Here is an 8,199-nt window from a genome sequence, read left to right as displayed (position 1 = left end):
AGCCTTCCGTTTCTTTCTTGATGGTTCCCATCTTAAGCCATGTCCATGTCAAGTTGTCATCACATTTTCCTTCAATGTTTTTCCAGCGCTGTCCATGCAAAGCTTTGGTTTTTCATCTATTTAATCTGTCATCCAGCTGTTTTCCCTTATATTCTGCCCTTGTTTCTGTTGTTTTTATGCCATTCTCTGTTTTTACAGCCTGCATCAATTTTTCTGTGCTTTGGTTCACATAAGCATTCAAAGTTCGTTTTTCTTCTTCTACAGTTTGATGGATTTGTAATAGTCCCCTGCCCTATTTTTGCTGGCAGGTACAACCTCCTGATATCACTTCATGGATGTAAAGCATGGTACATATTCAAACGTTTGCATGTTTTCCGGTCCAAGTTTTCCAGTTCAGCCAAAGTCCAGTTGATGACTCCAGCTGAGTAGCATATCACTGGAACTGCCCATTTATTAATGGCTTTAATTGTGTTTCCAGCATTCAGCTTTGATTTTAATATTTTGTGGACCCTCCTGATGTATTCCTTTTGCGTTGACTCTTTGACTTTTCCATTCAAGATGTTATCTGCTTCCAATGTGCCTAGGTATTTGTAACCGTCATCCTTTGCTAATGCTTTCACTATATTTCCATTTCCCAGTTCTATTCATATTTAAATTGGTTTTTCTTCATTTTGCATTATTTAGTACCATTTTGTCTATGAGCAGCTGATCTTTTGTTCCTCTTGATTTTTTATAATTTCCTTTTTGTTCTACTGGATACAAACTGCTTTCCATCAGATGATTGAATACTGAATTTGCCAGTATCCTTGTAAAACGTTTGAACGTTGTTGGTAGACAAGTAATTGGGCGATAGTTGCTTGGTTCTGTGCCTTTTTCTGGATCTTTCTTAATTAAGTATGTTCGACTAGCTGTTAACCATTGAACAAATGCAGTAGCTTATATTATTATTACACAATTGTATCACAGCGGCCAGTTGTTTCGCCGGATTTGGCATTGGTTACTAGTCGGGCCCCACCCAGAGGCCTAGGACGTCGTAACGTATTTTCGTAATATGCGTGCAGATCCAAGCAGTGCGGCTTTTTGCATTTGACTGATGGTGATTTTGTCAATTTTTAACTGTTTTAAATGTAATTCCAGTGCTTTTGGAATAGCACCCAGTGTGCCAATTACCACTGGAATTACCACTGCTGGTTTGTGCCATAGTCGTTGAATTTCGATTTTTAAGTCCTGGTATCTTGCGATTTTTTCATGTTCCTTCTCGGCGACCCTGCTATCACCTGGTATTGCGATGTCTATGATTGTGACCTTATTTTTCTCAACCAGTGTGATGTCTGGTGTATTATGCGCCAGTATTTTGTCGGTTTGTATACGGAAATCCCACAAGATCTTGACCATCTGATTTTCGGTGACTTTTTCAGGCTGATGTTCCCACCAGTTTGTTGCTGTTTTAATATTATAATTTTTGCACAAATTCCAATGGATCATTTGTGCTACTGAATTGTGCCGCAATTTATAATCAGTCTGCGCGATTTTTTTACAGCAGCTGAGTATGTGATCAACAGTTTCATCAGCTTCTTTGCAAAGTCTGCATTTGGCATCATCAGAGGATTTTTCGATTTTGGCCTTAATGGCATTTGTGCGGATAGCTTGTTCTTGCGCAGCCAGGATTAGTGACTCTGTTTCTTTCTTTAATGTACCTGTTGTTAACCATAACCAAGTTTGTTCACTGTCCACTTTATCTTTTATTTTTTCCAGAAATTGGCCATGCAGTGCTTTGTTCTGCCAACTCTCCATTCTTGATTTTATCACATCTTTTCTGTATTCTTGTTTCGTCTGTTGGGCCTTCAGTAGATTTTTGTTCTTTACTTCGATTAATAGATGTTCTTGACTTTCTTTTAAATAATCAGCCAGTGCATGTTTTTCTTCTTCAACTGTTTGCTTCACTTGTAATAATCCTCTGCCACCTGATTTTCGGGGCAGGTACAATCTATCAGTATCACCACGTGGATGTAAACTGTAGTGCACTGTCATTAGTTTCCTGGTTTTTCGGTCCAAAAGGTCCAAATCAGCTTGTGTCCAGTTAACTATACCAGCTGTGTATCTTATAACAGGTATTGCCCAGGTATTTATGGCCTTGATTGTATTTCCACCATTCAATTTAGATTTTAAAATTTTCCTAACTCTGTTGGTGTACTCTCGCCTGACAATAGTTTTTACTTCTCCATGCTTGATGTTATCCAACTGCAGAATGCCTAAGTATTTGTAGGCTTCATTTTCATTGCATTTAATTAATTGGCCATTGGGCATTTCAATTCCCTCAGATGCAGTGATTTTGCCCCTTTTTATGGATACAGTGGCACATTTTTCCATGCCAAACTGCATTGAAATATCAGTGCTGAATATTCGGACTGTGTTTGTCAATGATTGGATTTCTATTTCTGACTTTCTATAGAGTTTCAAATCATCCATATATAGTAAATGTGAAATTTTTTCAGCTTCTTTGGCTGTTTGGTAGCCTAATTTCATTTTTTTTAAGATTACTGATAGTGGGATCATTGCGATGATGAAGAGAAGAGGTGAAAGTGAATCACCCTGGAAAATTCCTCGCTTGATATTAACCATTCCGTAGATCTCATTCCCTACTGTCAACTCAGTTCTCCACTGTTTCATCGCCTTTTCAGTAAAGGATGTAATATTTTTGCTAATGCCAGTTGTTTCTAAGCATTTTATGATCCAACTATGTGGCAGTGAGTCAAATGCCTTTTTGTAATCAATCCAGATCATATTCAAGTTCGTTTTTCTGTTCTTACAATTTTCTAATATCATTTTATCAATTAGAAGCTGATCTTTTGTGCCCCTGCTCTTTCTTTTGTTGCCTTTTTGCTCTACTGGCAAGATGTTGTTTGTTTCCAAATAATCCATCATGTTATCTGCAATAATGCCTGTGAGTAATTTGAAGGTTGTTGGCAAGCATGTTATTGGTCTGTAGTTTTCAGGTGTTGTTCCTTTAGTTGCATCTTTCTGAATCAAGTATGTTTTTCCAGTTGTCAACCATTCATCAATTTGGCCCTTTTGTAAAATTTCATTCAGTTGCCTGGCCAATATTGCATGTAAACTGGTCAGATATTTGAGCCAGAAACCATGTAATTGGTCCTTTCCAGGTGATGTCCAATTCTTTACCTTTTAAACTCGATTTTTGACCATCTCAGTTGTTATTTCTAATACTTGCATTTGTTTGTTGCCAATGCTTTTCTCAAAGTCATCTATCCACTTTGCTTCCTTGTTGTAGTCCTTTGCATTTTCCCACAATTCTTTCCAGAATTCAACTGTGGCCTGTTTTTCTGGTTTTTCACTTTTGGTGTCACCATTCACATTAAGACTTTGATAAAAACGCCGTTGGTCTGATCGAAATTGCTGATTTTGTTTATATTGGATGATTCGTGCCTCATATCCTTCAATTTTTCTAGCTGTTGCTGTTATCTGCTGTTTTACAATCTCTACAGCTTCATTGATGTTTCCTGTATCCAATCTATATCTCCTGATTAGCCAATCTATGATTTTGTTGTTTTTAAGCCGTTGCTCATGCATGTTCTTTAAGTTACTAGCATCTGCCCTTAATTTTTTGATTTTTTGTTCTAAACGGATTTTCCACTTTGGCTTTGATGCTTTTTCTGTTGTGTGACTAGGTACTTTAATTTTAATGCCTAGTTCATTAGTGACTATTACAGCTGTGCTGTACATTAACTGGTTTGTTTCCAAGATGGATTCCGGTTCAATTGTTGAAAACACTGCATTAACCATTTTCATGATAGGGGCCAAAATTTTCTTAGGCACAGTTTTTAGTGATGGTAAACGTTGCCTTTCCTCATTAAGCAGAAAATGCTCCATGATCTTATCCTTCAATTCTTTTTGTTTTTGAGTTAGTTCATCAGTTGGTTCAGTGATAACTTGTTATAGTGGTGGTGATGTTATTTCCTCCCGAGAGCTTCTTCTGGGAGTTCTACTATAATGTCTTTAGTTGTGTCTTGAATATCAGTTATTTCCGCTTGTGATATTGTTTTTTGGGTTTTGCAATTTGCCTGAATTTCCTCATGTTCAACTTCACTAAACACTTTATTCCGTATAATAAATCGCCTTTGATCTGCTAGTCGTTGTTCACTAACATTTGAATCTGGATATTGTTGTTTCCATAATTCATACATTCGCTTTAAATAGCCTCTTTTTTCTGGCTCTGAGTTGTAGTAACAGGCCATTATGGCACGGTTTTCATCTGCACTATATTTTTGTCGTTTTGTTGGCTGGTCCACTTGTAGCCCACTTGTCGACGGATGTCCAGGGACCCCAACATCCGCCGCGGCCCTTGTTAACCCGCGCGACGACCGATGCGGTATGGAATTCTTATTTGTTTTTTTCACCATATTGTATGGGTTGGCGGGGTTTTTTTTACGGGACCAGATGCCAACCTGATCCCAACCTTCCTCCTTTCTCATCCGGGCTTGGGACCGGCAACGGCGGAGTTGTTATTATTATTATTATACAATTATATCACAGCGGCCAGTTGTTTCGCCGGATTTGGCATTGGTTACTAGTCGGGCCCCACCCAGGGGTCTAGGACGTCGTAACGTATTTTCGTAATATGCGTGCAGATCCAAGCAGTGCGGCTTTTTGCATTTGACTGATGGTGATTTTGTCAATTTTTAACTGTTTTAAATGTAATTCCAGTGCTTTTGGAATAGCACCCAGTGTGCCAATTACCACTGGAATTATCACTGCTGGTTTGTGCCATAGTCGTTGAATATTATTATTATTATTATTATTATTGTTGTTGTACAATTGTATCACAGCGGCCAGTTGTTTCGCCGGATTTGGCATTGGTTACTAGTCGGGCCCCACCCAGGGGCCTAGGACGTCGTAACGTATTTTCGTAATATGCGTGCAGATCCAAGCAGTGCGGCTTTTTGCATTTGACTGATGGTGATTTTTTATTATTATTATTATTATTATTATTATTATTATTATTATTATTATTATGTTAATCTTTGGTGAGATTCACAATCTTTGGGGCCGGTTGGTAGCTCAACAGCTCGAGTCCTAACCAAGAACCTAGGAACTGTTAAGGTAATGTTGGAAGATATAAGCTGTTCCAAGTAGGGTGGGTTTTTGTAGAATCAGAATGTTCAACTCTGATAAATTTAGAATTTCCAAATAGTGAGGTAGCCCTTTGGGTATTGCTCCAAGGGCTCCAATTACAATCGGGACAACACACGATTTCTTTTTCCACAGTCGCTCAACTTCAATTTGCAAGTCCCGGTATTTTGTGATTTTTTTCTTGCTGTTTATCTTCAATTCGTGCATCTCCAGGTATTGCAATGTCAAGGAACCATACTTTTTTTCTTTTCAACTGTAGTTATGTCAGGTGTGTTGTGGGCCAAGTGCCTGTCAGTCTGAATTCTGCAGTCCCACAAGATCTTGACTTTCTCATTCTCTAAAACCTTCTGAACCTGATGCTCCTAGTGGTTTTTGCTGTACAACTTCCAGTGAATGTTATTGCTATTGTTATTGTTTTCTTTCTTCAGCCTCTCTTGTGGTCCAGCTTTCATAGTCATATATTATAAAAAGGAAAACCATAGTCTTGACAATTTATACCTTTGTTGTCAGTGTGATGTCTTTACATTTGAATATTTCATCTAAATCTGTCACAGTCTTTCTCCAAGTCTCTTTATTTCATAGTTATAGTCACCATGCTTTTGAATTTTTGAATCTAGAATAAAGTCTGTGGCCAGTTTAATTTTTTTCTTTCATTTGGACAATACCTATTGATATAATTATTTACTTGTTTAATGGCGAACAGAAGCTCAACTTAGCTCTTACACTTCCTTTTTTTCAACTTCAATTAGAGGCATCATTAGGTTTTTCTCACTTCCTGCCATCATGGTGCTACCATCAGCATTTTTTGAGATTGTTAGAGGCTTTTTGTTCCAATCCTTATTACTTATTCTGCAGCATTTCTCATTATGTATTCTGCATATAAACTAAATAAGGAAAAGTATGCAATCTTGGAAAATAGAACCAACATAAAACAATAATTCACATTTCATTTCATTTTATTGTAAGATATTTAGAAGCTGCCTGTCTCCAGAATGACTCTGGGCAGCTTACAGAAAATACAGAAAACAATAAAAAAGAGGAATCCCCATGCATCTGGACAAACACACTCTCTATAATAAAAAACATAATCAGCTGGACTCCATACATATCCTATTCAAAAGCCTGGGAGAACAGCCAACTTTTTAAAGACTTCTGAAACATCATTGTGGTAGATGCCAAACTGATCTTTATTGGGGATAGCATTCAGGAGCTCATGATATCCATTTTATAATATTTGCTTAAACACAGGTGTTTTAAAGAGGACAGCATAATGAGGCTGCATATATTCTGCTCTTTGTTAGGTGTAATAAGGTCTCACGGGAGCTCTTGGCATTTTCATGGACTGCAAGGAGAACTGTCCTTCGTAATTGTGCATCTTAATAAAACAAGTCTATTGAAAAAGCTGTCATGGACTTCACATTTGGTATCTTGAGCTTTATCCTTCATGACACCCATGATGGATCTCTAAACATTCCTCCCCTCCATAACCCTGTTTGATGTTCTTTATAGCTCCTGGGGAGAACCAGCTTGCTGCCACCAGACCTTTACTGCTGAAAAATCTTTACTAAGGAGAGGAAGTGTTAAGGAAAGGATACAACAACCAGAATAACAGAATTGGAAGGGACCTTGGAGCTCTTCTAGTCCAGCCCCATTCATAAGCAGGAGACCCTACATCATTCCAGACAGCTGGCTTCACTCCTCCCAATGAGAAACACCGGGCTTGAATCTAACTAACCAGGCATTGGGAATCAGGTGATGGTTGGAGATAAGTGTTGTAGTATAATGTATCCAATTTCATAGTTTATTATTTCCCATATCTGGCTCTTGTGTGGTGTGTCATGAATTTCAGTGTCAGAAGCACCACTCCTTGGGACTTGTGTTTGGGTGTCTGCACATGGATTTCCTTGGTGAGATTTACTTATGTGTTATGTGACTTTGGAACTCTTAAAATATTTACAGACCCCTCGCATCCTGGACATGAATTGTTTCAACTCCTACCCTCAAAACGATGCTACAGAGCACTGCACACCAAGACAACTAGACACAAGAAATGTTTTTCCCCAAATGCCACCACTCTGCTAAATAAATAATTCTCTCACCACTCTCAAACCATTTACTAAGGCTGCATTACTATTGCCATTAGTCTTCTCGGCATTCCTATCACCCATCTCCTCCCACTTATATTGATATTGATGGTTTCCTGATTGATTATTTGTGCCCTGTGACTGTCACTAAGTGTTGTACCTTATGATTCTTGATGAATGTGTCTTGTATACTGAGAGCACATGGACTAAAGACAAATTCCTTGTGTGTCCAATCACACTTGGCCAATAAGGAATTCTGTTCTCTTCTTTCCTTAACACCAACCTGCTGGCAAGATGTTGCTGGCTGCCTTCCTTTACTGCTTCATCTGGGCCTCACTCCTCCCATGTGTCACGGAGTCATTGAAAGCAGGCTATGATTTATGGTAGATTCCAACTCTATAGATTACTTAGAAATAATATTTCATGCAATTATTCACTTCTGATATAAACTGAAGTCATAAATAAGATTTTCCCTCAATGTTACAGGTTGGCATTGATCCACCTATTTCTCCCACCTATGTCTGAAATGGAAATATTCATTTATTTTGATAAATATATCAAAGATATATTTAGATGAAGAACAATTTAGCTACCCCGATTAAACTTCTGTTTTCACAGAAGCTGAGAAAGGTTAGGAGTTGAGATTCATACAGAAAGCTCTCTTTTACACACCTCCAATCACAATGTTAATGTTTGTTCTGTGGCCTTGAAAATATCAGCCCTTAAATTAGAACACGCATATTGTATGCCTTTCCCCTCAAGCATCTTAAACTGTAGGCACCCTAAGCTATGGCAGGTATCGTTTGGGGAAAAAAATGAAATTAGATATTTTAAGTTTATACACTAAATCAAAGTGGCATTTTGTAGTTTCAGTCCTTCTGAACTTACTGCAGGATATTTCATTATATTGCTGTTTTGTAATGACTGTATAACCCAAGTTTTTTATATATATATGTTTTCAGTGGTT

This window comes from Thamnophis elegans, chromosome 6 (assembly GCF_009769535.1).
Source record: "Thamnophis elegans isolate rThaEle1 chromosome 6, rThaEle1.pri, whole genome shotgun sequence".
NCBI classification, from domain to species: domain Eukaryota; kingdom Metazoa; phylum Chordata; class Lepidosauria; order Squamata; family Colubridae; genus Thamnophis; species Thamnophis elegans.
The sequence above is the reverse complement of the archived record's forward strand: the minus strand, read 5'-3'. Positions refer to the sequence as shown.